A 15,390-nucleotide genomic window follows, 5' to 3' on the forward strand; every position below is an offset into this window, starting at 1 on the left:
TGGGGGGCCGCGAGGGGGCCTGGCCGCCGCTGCCTCCTCCTCAGCACTGCCCGCCGCGCCGGGAGGCAGCGTGTTCCCGGCCAGCGGCGGACCTCTGCTCACCGGCGGCGCGGCCGTGCATATCCCCGTCGCTGGTGCCGCAAAGGCTACCCTCTACTGCCGCGTCTTCCTGCTCGACGGGACCGAAGTGAGAGTGGACCTGCCGGTGAGTGACGGGGCCTATCCTGGGCAACTGGCACCCCGCGCCCCTCGAGGCAGCTTCTCAGCCCGACCCAGTGTTTCCCTTTGGGGCTCTCTCTCTTGCTTTCTCCGGCGATCCCCTCCCCCATCACCTCCCCGGGCACTTCTAATCCTGATTTCCTCTCGGGCCACCCTTCCCAGTCTCTTCTTGGGGCCCATGCCTGGCCTGCGCCCCCTCCTTGGCACATGGAGCCACTGGATTGCGTCTTTTCAACCCCCACCTCATCCCTTCGGCCTCACCCCCTTGCCAGGGCACAGTCCCCACGTCCCGAGTTCCCTTCCTCTGCGCGAGTGACAAGTGTTTTCCTTCCGCCCCCCCTGGTTCCAGCAGGGGCCCTCCTGGTGCAGGGTTATTGGGTAGAAAATCTCAAAGCAGCACGGGGCTGCCCTGGGGTGGCCAGCTTGCTCCCACCAGGCCTTGGGGACGGTGGGGAGGAGAAGCACCCTCTCCTGCTGCCCCAAGGGTGCCCTGAGTTTGGGGGAGTCAGCGGACCACTTCTCTCTCCTGATTCCCTCTGGGTGCCCCTTCCCCCAACCCCAACCCAGAGGGCCCCTCTGGTCCTCAGCCTCTCAGGGGGTTGGGCAACCTGGGTGCTAACTCTAGAGTCGACTCTCTTGGATCTGGCCAACTTTGCATCGTTGCATTGGCTGAACCCTAGCTGGGGCGTGGGGAGTCGGCCCCGGGTCGTCTGCAGAACCTGGAGCGCCAGACTTTCTCCCTGGGCCAACGTCCGTGGGGCCAGCGGGGCACCCTAGGGCCACGGTGCCTCTGTCCCCGGCCACCTGCCCACAGGTGGTTGCACTTCCCCCAAGCAGAGAGCTTGCCGGGCGCTGCTCTCCTAGGCAGGGCATCCTGCCACCGAAGAGTAATCTTTCTGGCGGAATCAGATCAAATCAAGCCCACACATTTATGGAGTACCTACTGTGCACAGGCGCTGTAGCAGACAGTGCCTTCGGGAATCTTTGGGTGTGACTGAGAGCACAGTAGTAATTGAACTTTAGATGAATGCTACAGATCATCCTGAGGGTTTCAAGGGAAGAAATAATATAACCTGGATTTGCAAACAAAGCATTTAGGCCTTCCCAAGTGGAGAAGTTCTTTGTACTTCATCAGAAAAATAGGAACATCCAAGGGTCTGGGATGGGAAAATCAGAGCCTGCCTGGCCTGGGGTTTAATACTTCCTGTGTAGGTTTAATTTGGAGACAGTTTCAATTTATGGCAATTTTATTTTTGTGGTTCCTTGTGCTCTCCATAGGTTATAATTTTGTTATGAAAAGACCCTTTTGGGGCCTTTTTATTCATGAAAAAGGAGCCAACATTCTCATGCTTAGAGCTGTTGTATTTAAAATCACAGTAAAACGTTAATGTTTCCTGAGAATGGGGCTTTCTAGCTTTTATCCACCTGAGAGAGGAGGCCTGGAGAAGGTGGAGGAGTGGAGAGGTGAGCAGTCTGCCTCTGGAGTGGGAAGCCTGTGTTTGGAGAGGATGTGGCGCATTTTGCCTCTCGGATCCGTGAAAGGAATGCAACCCTTGGGAACTTTGACAGTGCTCCTTGCTGATGGGTTTCTTGTCTCTTCCCAGGGGATAATTCGTTTATAAAAGGTATTGCTCCTGTCACGTTTGTGCAACTGGCTTAAGTAGTGTTTCTGAGATGAAAAACGCAAACTGAGTAAAGTGCATGTGTGGTGAACAGACCCAAACAGGTACAGAAATGAATGGATTGGGACGGGAATGCTGATTTATGACAGCCAGCAGAGCCCTCATTGAGCATGGGGGAAGGGGAAAGTTGCATCCTAAAAGATTTCTTGGCTTTCATAAGGATACTTGACAGAAGAACTCACCCATTCTCCTCCCGCCCCCCAAAAAATCCCAAACTCGTTGTCGTCATGGAGTGGATTCCGACTCATAGCAACTCTATAGGGCTGAGTAGAACCAACCGCCCCCATAGGGTTTCCAAGGAGTGGCTGGTAGATTGGAACTGCCGACCTCTTGGTTAACAGGCAAGCTCTTAACCACTGCACCACCAGGGCTCCTCACTCACCCCAGGTTTCCTTTTTATGACGGCAAGTTTTTTGGATGCCTTTAAGATGTAATTTAATGAACCCCAAATTTTATTTATACACACACATATATACATCCTGTCCAAAGGCAAATGAAAAGCAAATGTTGGCTTTTGTCACGTGAGCTCTCTGGGAGGAAGGATCAAGAAAAATTACCCATGACCACAGCTCACTGATGTAACGATTTAGTAACTATTAGAACTACATCATACAGTCTCTTAGACCAGTCATCTTAGATCAGTGTTAGTTTCTATAATTAATTCTCCCAGTTCAGAGGTTAACGCCAGGCGGCCATGTCCCCAACAGATTTGTAGCATGTATGCTTGTTCCTCAGACCCACTTCACCAGGCTCACCTTTTTTGTGGTCCTTTTTAGCATTTGGCCTCACTTGTCGTTATTCTCCTCTTCTGTATTCCTGAATTTTTACCACTTCCTGGGCTCTGGCCTTACTGGTGTTGCATTGCTACCTGTCGCACAACTAGGATTTACCTTTGACCCTGTTTCCCCTAAGCTGGATTTTCATCTCCATTCACTTTCCATGGGCACTCGGTGACATTGCCAGGCCAACCATGGCTTCTTTGTAATTAAAACCCTCTGGTGGTGTTGGCTTTAAGAATTCCTTTGCTCAACGTACTAAAAGTGGTTATGTGTTGTTATAAACCTTTTTATTAGTGCTAGTCAGGACACTTGTATTCTGAAATCGCCTCAAACATAGTAACACACTCAGTATGACAGGGCTTGGCACCTCGGTTCAGTTCAGTCATCATTTATTGGGAGGCTCCATCCAGCGTACCAGGTGCTGTGCTGTGGGCACAAAGGTGAATGAGATGTGGCCTCGAGGCTCTTGGGAAACACATTTTTTTATTCTGGTATGCTGAGTGTGATGACAGGTACACCTAGACAGGGTGGTGGGGGACGGATGGGATCCGGGAATTGGGCAGAATTCCTGGACACTTTGACACTTTGGATTATAGGATTTCAAATCAGGGTCCCTTGTGCATTTTTAGAACACCTGTTGTGTCCAGTCCACTTCTTGGCAGAGTCATGGCCCGATTGTTGTATGAAATAAAAGAGATAGCAACTATAATTGTCTTCTCCAGCAATCCTCCTTTGACAGGGCTTCGAGCCCCCTTGTCTGGTGGTGGACTGAGTCCTCTAGGACCCCTGAGTGTCTTTAACCTTTGCTATGGATAGTCAGTGGTTTCTCAATCTTTTATAAAGTGTGAATAAAAGGATCTTTAAAAAAATCCAGCTATAACATACAGCCTAAATAAAATGGGCTTGCTGCACCAACCTAGCTCCCAGGTGAGTCCTTGGCTTGCCCTACCAACCAGGGCGCCACCCTGAGCCATTCTTTTTCAGAACACCTGGCCCTGCCCTGGAGGGCACCACCCTTTCAGTGGCCCAGTGCTGCCCTTCCCTCAGGTATGGTCTGGTCAGAGTAGGGCAGGGCTCCCTCTCAGCCTCCTCTAGACACTTTTCCTTCTATTAATGCAGCTGAAGATCCCATTAGTGTGCTTGGCAGGGGTACCCTCTGTTGATGCATATTAGCTCTCTGTTGACTAAATCCCTGACATTGCTGTTGCTCCGCCCTCTCTCCCCCTTTCCCTGCACGCACAGGCCTCCAGCAGCTCTATATGGAAAGCTATTAGGGTGTGTGGCTGGCTGGTCAGCACTCACGCCATGCCTTGGAAGGCACGGCTTGTTGGCCAGCGTTGAGCATTTGGAGCAGTTGCTTTCACTGTATCTGGAATGTAATGTTGACTTATGTGGAATAGTGTAAACATGGTGAGTTTCAGAATTAGAAAATCCACGTTTGAAGCTTGCAACCTGGCTGTGCAGCCTTGGGCAACGTATTTAGACTCTCTGAGCATCAGTTTCTTGGTCTTTAAAATGGGGATGTTGCGAGAATTAAAGGAGTCCTCCCTGGGTGGCGCAAATGGTTAAGCACTTGACTACTAACTGAAAGGTTGGCAGTTTGAACCCACCCAGAAGCACCTTAGAAAAAAGGCCTGGCGATCTGCTTGATTCCAAAGGGTCACAGCCTTGAAAACCCTGTGGAGCCCAGTTCAGCTCTACGACACATGGGGTGGCCATGAATCGAAATCGACTTGATGGCAACTGGTTTAGTTTTTTTGGTTTGGGAGAATTAAATGACAGGGAGGATATAAAAAGCTTGTGTAAACAGCAGGGTACTGAAAGGAAGCTGGTAGGTTGTAATCTTACATACTCCTTATGCCTCCTCTTTGGCCTATGGAAAGGCTTTGGAAAAATTTCTAGTAATGAACATTAAAAAACAAAGAAAGAAGAAAAACAAAAGCTGTGCCAGGCAGGCTAAACATTGCTCAGCACTTCTCAGTAGAAATTGTAAGTCAGATACAGTCAGAGAGGTTCTTTAAAAAAGTATGTCACTTTGGATAAGAAAAGACCCCTCCCCCCCCAAAACAGAAAAATTTAAGTTCTTGGAATTTTAGGACTGGAATAGTTGATCCAACAGAAGGCATAAGGGTCATGTGCTTTATTTTGGAATTGGAAGGGATCCTAGACAGGACACATACCATACACTGTATAGATGGGGAAACTGGGGCCTGTGGATATAAAGTGACTTCTCTTTAGCCGGAAACCCTGATGGCGTAGCAGTTAAGAGCTACGGCTGCCAACCAAAAGGTCGGCAGTTCAAATCTACCAGCCGCTCCTTGGAAACCCTATGTGGCAGTTCTACTCTGTCCTATAGGGTCACTATGAGTCGGAACCAGCTCAACGGCAATGGGGTTTTTTTGGTTTCTCTTTAGTTACTCAGTGAAAGACTTGGAATGGGCTACTTTGGAAACCCCGACTGCCCCGCCTACAGAGTTATGGAGGGTAGGGTCAGCGGTAGGAGGAAAGACTGACGCCTGGTCCTAACAGGATCATGGAAGGGATGTGTTCCTGGTGGTTGAGGTAAGACTAATTCTCCCGACAATGGGAAACGCTAACAAAATCGTTCTGTAACTTCAGTGTACACAGAGTTTATATGGAATTTTTTTTTTTTTTTCAGTTGAAAGTCCCAGGTCCCACCCCCAGAATTTCTGATTCAGTATTTCAGGAGGCTGGACTTTTAACAGGTACTCAGGTGATTCTGATGAAGGTGGTCCAAGAATACCCTTTGAGAAACACTGACTGTAGAACTGTGAGAACAGAGAGCAGCTACATGATGCATTAAAAACTGGTCCTAGACATGGATGGCACACTGGTGGTCATTGAGCTGGGGGCTGACAGTATCAGGCCTGTGCTTTAGGGAGCCCATTTTTTACTACAGGAGAGTGGAGGCTGGGCCAGAGGAGGGACTTCAGACCAAATGTGCTTTTGCAGTTGTCCAGGAGAGGGGTGATGAGAGCCTGGCTGGGGCCGGATGGCCAGGAGAAGGGGCAGATTTCGAGAACAGTTCAGAAATGGAGTTAATTGAGTCTATGGAGGAGGGAGAAGGAGTAGTGGAGGGCAGGGTGTCTTCACCCTCAGCTGTGAGAAGAAATGTGGAGCCATATAGGACAACCCAGGAAGCAGGAGAAGGCAGCTCCTCATTTCTGCCCTCTCCCCAGGCTCTGGCTTGATGGGCACGTTGCTTTCAGGCCATCCCAGGCCTTGGGGTGGTTTGCTTGTTTCTGTTCCTGCAGAGAAGGTATTGGCTAAAGGTGGCCCTCCAGTACCCCACTCCCCTTCCCAGACCGTGAATGAGACTGTGGGGAGGCTTGGATACCCACGTGGGTCAAGAATGTTTTGTACTGTTTTAAATATCTTTCTTTGTTTTAAAAGAGGGCTGAGGGATGGAAAGAGAGGTAGATGGTGAACACCCTTTCCAAGTGCGATGCAGGTGATATCTAACAGCTACAGCTGGCCGGAGAGGGAACTCAAGTGTTAACCCTGGTTCCACACGTGTAGATTGTCAGTGTTAATATTGCAGGGGTCTCTGTCTGCAGGGGGAAGGGGCCATGGGTGGTGGTAGTGGGGTCTGTCCAGCCTCTGCAGTGCCAGTCACATAACCCCACACTGGTACAGGACTCTGAACAAATATTAACTTGCTAAGCACTTTCACGTGCATAATCTCATTGAGTTCTGTCCCTAGAACTCTGCAGTGGAAGAAGGCGTAGTTCGGTTTAGTTTTGAAATAGCAAAAGGTCAGGGAGGGGCCTTTCCCTTAAATTCTTGCATGGGGATTTAGGAAAAAATCCACCCGGTAACCACAGAAATCTTCCTCCCACAATTTGTCCTCAAAACACTTACTTCATCCATCTCCCTTTGCCCGGCCAGGGTGTGTTTCCTCTGTCTGCCGTCTGCTCTGCCTTGAGCCTTTTCTTTGGCAAGAATCTGGTTGTCTGAACTGAGGTTTCCCCCTCCAGCCCCTCCAGTCCATGGCAACTGCCCTCGGGCAGGGTCAGCTACTGATTCATCTGTGTAATTTTTTCACATCAGCCTGTGCTTCCCTCCCCCACTTTCATTGCTTGATTAGAACATGTTCAAAGCAAAGAAAATGAAGGAGAGCAAGAGAGCTTAAAACATCTTGAAATTTCACTAAGCAGAGATAACTGTTGTTAAAATTGTGGTGTGTATCCATCTGTACATTTTTCTTTTTGTATTTAGATATAAACGTGTTTTAAAAATGATTAACTCGTTGGTTGATGGAAGTCTCTCTCCTCACTCCTTTAGCTCAGTTGAATAGGGACTGTCTTTCCAGTTGCTGAGGAGTCTATTCTGACTCACAGTGACCCCACATATGTCAGAGTGGAACTGTGCTCCATAGGATTTTTCAATGGCTGATGTTTTTTTTTTCCCCAGGAAGTAAATCACCAGGTCTTTCTTCTGAGGTGCCTCTGGGTGGATTCAAACTGCCAACCTTTTGGTTAGCAGCTGAGCATGTTAACTGTATGTGCTACCCAAGGACTCCGGTAGGGACTGTGTTGTTGTTAGTTGCTATGGAGTCTGTTCCGACTCATGGTGACTCCGTGTGTATGGAGTAGAACTGCTCCATAAAGATTTTAAGGCTGTGACCTTTTGGAAGCAGATCACCAGGCCTGCCTTCTGAGGTGCCTCTGGGTGGGTTCGAATTGCCAACCTTTCTGCTAGTAGTCAAGCACTTAACAATTTGCACCACCCAGGGACTCAGAGGGACTGTAGACCTTGAGTTTGTTTCTCTTTGGGGTGGCCCTCAGAACTCCTCCCCTTACCCTAGACCCTCAGCTGGGAGGGGGCAGCCCTCCAGTGCCAACTGGCCATCTGAGCTGCCTGTGATTGGTCTACCTCACTGCCCGAACCTGGATGAGAAGGAAGCTCCCTTCCCCTGAGCAAACCCTTCTCCCATTGCCTCCTGTTCTTGGCAGGTTAAAGGTCCTGTGGGTGTGACCGCAGAGCTCCCTGACATCAGGGAACTTGTATTCTGAGCACTTGTATTCTCTCGCCTGCCCAGGGGTGCCCTCGGCTCTGCTACCAGCCAGAGCTCATCTGGCAGAAGTGCCCTGGAGCCTTGCAGCGCCCCTGTGCCCCCTCTGTCCTAGTCTCCCTGATCTTGCGTCTTCTGCAGCCTGGGCGGCAGCTTCTCTCTAGACCTGGATTTATCTCAGTAGTCCCACTTGATTTTAATTTTTGGTTTATTTAAAAAAAAATTTACAAAATGTTTGTCTTTTTCACAGTGTCCCCCCACCTCCCCTCCTCAGCAAAGACCAAGCGTTTGTAGCATCAGGCTTTGGGGAGGGATCTAGGAATGACCAGGCCAGTTTTGTGAACTTTCAATCTAGAAGGGGAGACAGGAGGTTGAACTGTGGGGTGGAGTCGGAGAAGGTTTCATGCCCAAAGTGACATCTGAGTGCTCCCAAAGGATGCATGGGATTCAGCTGTGTGGATGTGGTGGGAGGTCATCTGGGCAGAGGAAACAGCTGGTGCAAACACATGGAGGGAAGGAGCCAGAAACTTCTGGTCCCTGGGCTCTGGACCCCTTTGGGTAGGGAAGGAGCCTGAGCTCCAGCTGTATCCCTGAATCTTAAAGGAGTGAGGGAAGAACCTTAGAAACCCAGATGAGTGCCATGAGCTCATAATAAGAGCCAACACTTACTGAGCATTTACTATATGTGCTCAGTAGTGTGCTAAAAAACCAAAAACCCGTTGCTGTTGAGTCGATTCTGACTCACAGGGACCCTAAAGGACATAGTAGAACTGTCCCATAGGGTTTCCAAGGAGCAACTGGTGGATTTAAACTGCCAACCTTTCGGTTAGCAGTCATAGCTCTTAACCACTTCTCCACCAGGGCTCCAAGTACTGTACTAAGTGCGCCAGAAAACTGTTGGTGGTTACTGTTGTTATCCCTGATCCGTAGTGGGGTGAATCGGGGTTTAGTAGACAGGCTAAGGAAACTTGCCCAAGGTCACATAGCTAGTAAATGTAGAGTCCAGGTTTAGGCCGGGACAGTTGGGCAGGAGAATATTTGTATTCTGATAGAGCCAGGATGGCTGGGTGTGGGAGGAGTGGGTGCTGAGCCTGCCCCAGAGGTCCTGAGGTGGGTGGGGACCGGTGAGCCTACCGGGGAAGCGTTTGTTTCCTCCTTTGCAGGCCATGTGTGCTGCATCAGCGATTCCCTGCAATTGGTTTACGGCTTTGGTGCTTGTCTTAGTCATCTAGTGCTGCTACAACAGAAATACCACAAGTGGGTGGCTTTAACAAAGAGAAATTTATTTCTTCACAGTGAAGTAGGCTAAAAGTCCAAATTCAGGGTGTCAGCTCCAGGCAAAGGCTTTCTCTCTCTGTTGGCCTTCTCATCAGTGTTCCCCCAGACTAGGAGCTTCTCCCCGCAGGGACCCCGGGTCCAAAGGACACACTTCGCTCCTGGCACTGCTTTCTTGGTGGTATGAGGTCCCCCTGTTTCTCTACTCACTTCCCTCTTGTATCTCAAGACATTGCCTCAGGACACAATCCAATCTTGTAGATTGAGTCCTGCCTTACTAACACAACTGCCGCCCATCCTCCCTTATTAACATCGTAGAGGCAGGATTAAAACATATAGGAAAATCACACAATACCAGGAATCATGGCCCAGCCAAATTGATACACACATTTTTGGGGGGACATAATTCAATCCATGACAGTCATCCTCAGTTGAATATGTTGTTTGACCCAGAGTGCATTCGGGTGTGATGGATAATTCTTCAACAGTGAGGTCACAAGTAGGCTACATTATAAAAAAGTGTTTAATACAACAGCGTTAAACTTATCACAAAGAAAAGCCTTTTACGTAGTTCCAATCTGCTGCATAGCAACTGGTCCGTTTCACTGTATGCCCTTCAATCTTTATGTTTTGTGTACATGTTTATAAGCATGATGTATATTCATTCTTATTTTTAATATTTTTCCCACCCTATCCAAGTCTTCCTGACACATTCAGTTTGGAGCTCTCTTTTGTGCTTATTCTAGATAACTTAAATTCAGTCCTCATTCCGTGTCTGTGTGTGTGTGTGTGTCTGCCGCTCTGTGTGGGAGAGTAATATGTGCTTCTACCTGTCTCTCGGGGTTGGAAGTTAATATGCAAAGCACCTAGTATCTTATTCTTAGGCAGCCCTACCTCCCAGGTTTGCAGAATCTGTGTTGCTTTCCTTTATCTTCGCCACCTGGGAAGATAAGTATTATTATCCCCATTACAGATGCTCTCAGAGCAGATGGCCTCGGGCCACTAACCAGTGAGGGTGGTAAAGCCAGAATTGAATCTAGGTTCCTGACTCCTGTTCCAGTGCTCTTCCTCCTAGCCCATGCTGTGCACACACAGCGTTCCTGGTTTAAATGTGTGGTCCTTAGAAGAAGGTTGGAATCCTGTGTTATTCGGCAGGTCGGAATTCCATGCACTAAAACCTCCCGTCTCTCCTGAACCACTTTGCCTTTCTGCATCTCTGGCATTTGAGTTCTGCCTACTATTTCTCAGCATTTTCGCAGGCTCTGTTCCCCAAAGTCATGGCTGGCCAAGCGCCCAGCATTTCCTTCTTTGAAGTTAAGTTCTGGAAGATGATATCCCAGGGGTCCCGTCTCACCGGCAGAATCCCCCAGTACTTCCTTTTGCTCCGCAATGAGCCCAGCCCAAGGGGAGGAATCGCCCACACTGCTGGCCTGGTTGTCAGCTGCTTGTAGAGCTGGTGTCCCTCGACTCTGTGGTGTCTCTTCCATGCCTGTTTCGGGATCTGAATGCTCACATCCATCTCTTACATTCCACCAGGCCAGTTGCAGTAGACCACACAGGCATCCTGAGAGCGTTTCTTCTTTATCCTACCTACTTGCTTGCTCAGCTGCATGTACTCTCACTTACAGATTTTTCTGTTGGTCTGGGCCTTCCTAACTCAGTCCTGCCCATTCACTAGTGGCACTGCGATTAGAGTCTTGGATGTCCCCAGCTCTCCCCTTGTGGTTTTATTCTTGGAATTCTGGCGCCTCTCCCCTGGGACTCTTCAGCTTCCTGTGGATCATCCTGCAAGGTGTTTTGTCTTAGTTTGGGGGTTTGTGGCAGACAAGTTTCTTTCTCCCCCTTAAATTTTTGTCTTCGTCGGTCAGTGTTGGCAAGTCCTCTGTCCAGCACATTCTTTACATTTTTTAATGATGAAACAGAAATACGAAAGAGTTTCTTTAACATGGGTAGTTTAAAGAGAAATAATACAATGAACATCTTACCTACCACCCAGCTTAAGAAAAAAAGACCATCACCAATGCTGTTAAAGCTGCCACGTGCTCCTTCCCATCCCATCCCCATCCCTCCCTCCCTCTGGAAGTTTGTCCCTCAACTCTTCCTTTTCTTTATAGGTTTATCATCTACGTATGTTTTCCTGAATGAGATATTGTCAGTTTTACATGCTTCTGAACTTTATCTAACTGTATTTTCCATTCAGTATTGTATCTGTGAGAGGCATCCATGTTGATGAGGTAACTGTAGTTCATTCATTTTTACTGTTCTGTATGATTAAGGGGAGCCCTGGTGGCGCAGTGGTTGAGAGCTTGGCTTCTAACCAAAAGGCTGGCAGTTCAAATCCACCAGGTGCTCCTTGGAAACTCTATGGGGCAGTTCTACTCTGTCCTATGGGGTCACTATGAATTGGAATTGACTTGACGACAATGGTTTTTTTTTGGGGGAGGGTAGGGGTATGAATAAGGAGCCCTGGTGGCACAAACGGTTAAGCGCTCAACTGCTAACTGACAGGTTGGCAGTTCAGACCTACCCAGCGGCTCTGTGGGAGAAAGATGTGGTGATCTGCTTCCGTGAAGATGACAGCCAAGAAAACTCTATGGGGCAGCTCTGTTCTGTCACATGGGTCGCTATGAGTCAAAGTCTACTCGACAGCACCTAGCAACATGAATATACTACAATTTATCCTTTGTTAGTGGACATTTGGAATGTTTCCAGTTTGGGGCTATTAGGAAAAAATGGTGCTTTGAACCTTCTGGAATTGAGTATCCTGGTGCACATGTGCAAATGCCTCTTCCTGAGTCCATACCTGGGAGTCGAATGGCTGAGAGGGAGAGTGTGCAGGGCCTTTTAAGTTAATGCCAAGTTGTTTTCCAGAGTTCCATAAGCATACAAAAGCTTCTGCTAATCCATTCTTCTCCAACACTTGGTATTGTGAGGCTTTTGTGTTTTGCCCGTCTAGTAGGAGTTAGTGGTAACTAGTTGTGGTCTTGTCCCCAAGTTAGTTAATTGATGGGATTGAGTATCTTTTCATATGTTTATTGGTCATCTGTATTTCCTCCTGGAATGCTTTGTTTTATGATTTTTCCTGTTTTATGGTTGAGTTGTATTTTTCTCATTGTGTTCAGCTCATTTCTCCTGGTCTAAGTGAGATTGTCTCCAATACCCTCTTCCTCTCAGTCTGTACCGGGAACTGGCCTTATTCAAATAGCATCAGACTCAGGCCACACGGAGATCAATAAGGGGTTCCTGGCCTTCAAGAAGCTTGAGTGCAAACATACAATTACCACCTGGTATGAAAAGTGCCACAGAGCTTTAAATAAGCTGAGGAAGGCCTAAAGTGGGGGAGCGGGAGGGAAATTAACTCTAGGGTGGTCAACCAGGGAAGTGCCAAAGAGAAAACTTTGGGCTCTGAAGGACAATGGGAGAAGAGCCTTCCCATGGGCTGGAATAGAATATGCGAAGGCAAGATGGACATTTGAAATAGCACGTCCAAGATTCCTGCTCCTCACCCAGCCCCTGCCAGTGAACCCAACATCCTCATTTTCCTTGGGATGTTGCTTCTTTGAAAAGGTCCATATTCCTTGTGTTTGGAAAGTTTTCTGTAGATTTCATGAAAGCGTGTCTTTTTTTTTCCCCTTTGTGTCCACCCCCTTCTGTTTCTTCATCAGCTCCTTGGCACTGGTTTTGAATGTCTTCCCCCTCCCCCCCGATTCTTTTACTGGTTCCCTCTGTTTGGGCACCCTTCCCACTCTCCCTGTCTGCCTCTCCTGGCCGGGAATGCCAGCCGACACTTTAGGGACTGCATGATTAATGAATGCTTCAGAGAGAAGGGAATTGGGGCAGAATGTGGGGCAGCTGGAATCCCTGGGTTTTACACCGAAAGGAGCCCCTGGAGCCCACGTGGTCCAAAGCGCCATACTGAGGCGGAGGCTCTTTCCTGTCTGCCTGGGAACCCTCACTGCTGCTCTCTCCGGCCTGCTGCTGCTCACCTGTGTCAAATGAACAGTTATTACTGTGTAATTAAGAGCAGCTTCCTGCATGCAGCCCTCCCATCTCCAACGCTTAGCAGCCGAGTGACCTTCGGCAAGCCTCTTTACCTCTCTGAGGCTCGGCTACATCTTCTCCACTACATCTTCTACATGGTTCTCCCATGGCACAGAGGAAACATGTCCTGCCCGAGACACTGTCTATGCAATTGAGATGGGCTTCATCCAGGAAAGCCCTGGTGAACTGGAAAGATTTAGGAGGGTTAGTTATTAACCCACAAGGCACACTAGGCAGCGCATTTCACTGCCCCTCAGCAGGGCCAGGTTACCCAATAAGCAAGGCACGCAGGGGCCCAATTGTGCCTTCCCACCAAGCTGCAGTGCACAGTTTCACCTATCCCCCACCAGGTCATAGATTTGGTGAAACCCATGTGAAATTGCTCACCACAGATTAGCAAGTAAATACAATTAAGCCGGTGCATACCATGCTTAGTGGTTAATCCGCCCCTGCCCTTTAGTCTTTATATTGCTCCTGTGTTCAGGGAGCCTGAGACCTAACGCTCAAGCCATCTGCTTGCAATTGCAGTCTGTAATAGGTGGCATCAACGCCATGTTGATGTAGCAAGAGCCCTGGTCAAAGTCCAGGGAGGGGCCCCGCTCATGCACACAAGCCCGGCAATGGCAGATCCAGTGGGATACTTGAGCGTGAAAGTTAAGAAGAGATTTGAGGTATGGGATATTTTAGTGGGAGAGGGGTGAATCCAAGTTCAGAAGTGTTTATTCAGGATACTTCAATATGCGAGAGCTATTGGATTTATGTTTCTTTGAACTTCAGAACTATTTAGCTTTATTCTAAAAGCTGTGGAGAAGTTCCTCTTCATTATTGAGGCTCCTGAAGAAAAATGCAAAAATTACATGCTGTCTTTTAAAAGAAAAAGAAGAATTGTGTGTACTTGGATTACTGTAACGTGTCACTTGTCTTATTAACTCACTTCAGGAAAGGAGCTCTTCCAAGTATATGAGTTTTGCAAATAGCTACAGTCTATTCCATTTACTGACAAGACCTGTTTTATTTCAGCTGTTTCATTTATTTGTTAAAAAAACTACATAGACCATCTAGTATATGTAAGGCCCAGTGAGATGAATGTGAAATGTTCAAACATGTAGGCCCTACTCCTCACGAGCTCATTTGGGGTGGGGGTGTGGAGTTTCTCCTGAGTTGCATTGTGCATCTCCTGGCCTTCTTCAGAAGGAGAATGAACAACTTTGACTTTGCCTTGGTCGCCCAGGGTCAACATGCTCAGTGCCAATTAGTCCCTCGTCTACAGGACTCCAGTGCTTCACTCAGGGGGCGCTGAGGTCAAAGGAGGGTCCTTCTCATCACCACATCCATCAGTGGTCCCAGCTTCTGTGTCGTCTGGGTCTTCATGGTCAGCTTTGTGTCATATTCCAGCCTTCATTTTTGTTGTTTTGATTTGCTTTCTGGGGTTAATGAGTTAACAACAGTGGTTTTCAAAGTTTGTTGCATGCTAGAATCTTCTGGGAAGGTTTTCAAAGTCCAGCTTCTTAGGCGCACTGCAGGCTGCTAACATCTGAATTGCTGGGTGTGGAAGGTGGGACCCAGTCATGATAATTTTGTAAAACTCCCCAGGTGACTCCAATGGGCAGCCAGATTTGAGAACCAGTGTTTAACAGGGTCACAGCCCTTAACACTTGTGTGGTGTTTTAGGTTTGGATCTAGCTTTCACCTTTCATGGTTTCATTTAATTCTTATAGCACCTCTTTAAGAGAATTGTGGGTATCCTACTTTTACAGAAGACTCAGCAGTTAAGATTTTTGTCGTGCATCCCACAGCTAGTAAATGACAGAACCAGACTTAAAACCGTGTTCAGACACCTAGTTACTGCTCCTCAGCCGTTCTCCATGGCTGTCACTCAAGTGGCTCTCTGGCAGACTGCCCACCCCTGCTGCCCCTCACACCATTTTTCACTTGTGTACCTTTGCTTGTGCTACTCCTCGTATTTGCTGTTTCTTACCTCTTAAGGGCCTGGCCATCTTTCAGGATCCATCTCAGATGCTACCATGTTCATGAAGCTTGTCCCGAGCCCACCCTTCTCCCATACAGCATCCCGTTTCCTGCCTGGGAATCTGCAGGGCACTTTTAGCTTGCATGGGACCTAGCACATTTCACCTGGTAGCAGTTATTTATGTAGTAATTGGAATAATAGATAACAGTTATTGGCCCTTTTCGTGTGTGTGCAAATTATTTTTTTTTTATTGTGGTAAAATACACATAGCATAATATTTACCATTATTGACATTTAGTACATCCACAGTGTTGTGTAAGCATCACCACTGCCCACCTCCAGAACATTTTCATCACCCCAAAAGGAAATCCTGTACCTGTTAAGCAGTCA

At 48.1% G+C, this 15,390-nt stretch overlaps 1 protein-coding gene across 1 annotated transcript in view; it reads left to right on the plus strand.

Annotated features, from left to right (window-relative positions):
- Nucleotides 1–6: 6 nt before the first annotated feature.
- Nucleotides 7–15,390, plus strand: part of EPB41L4B (erythrocyte membrane protein band 4.1 like 4B) — a 147,987-nt gene continuing 132,603 nt past the window's right edge. Inside the window, exon 1 of the mRNA XM_023727407.1 lies at nucleotides 7–205. The gene's annotated coding sequence lies outside the window, so the exon portion shown is untranslated. The remainder of the gene's footprint in view (nucleotides 206–15,390) is intronic.

Source organism: Trichechus manatus, unplaced genomic scaffold (genome assembly GCF_000243295.1).
Source record: "Trichechus manatus latirostris isolate Lorelei unplaced genomic scaffold, TriManLat1.0 scaffold00016, whole genome shotgun sequence".
NCBI lineage: Eukaryota > Metazoa > Chordata > Mammalia > Sirenia > Trichechidae > Trichechus > Trichechus manatus.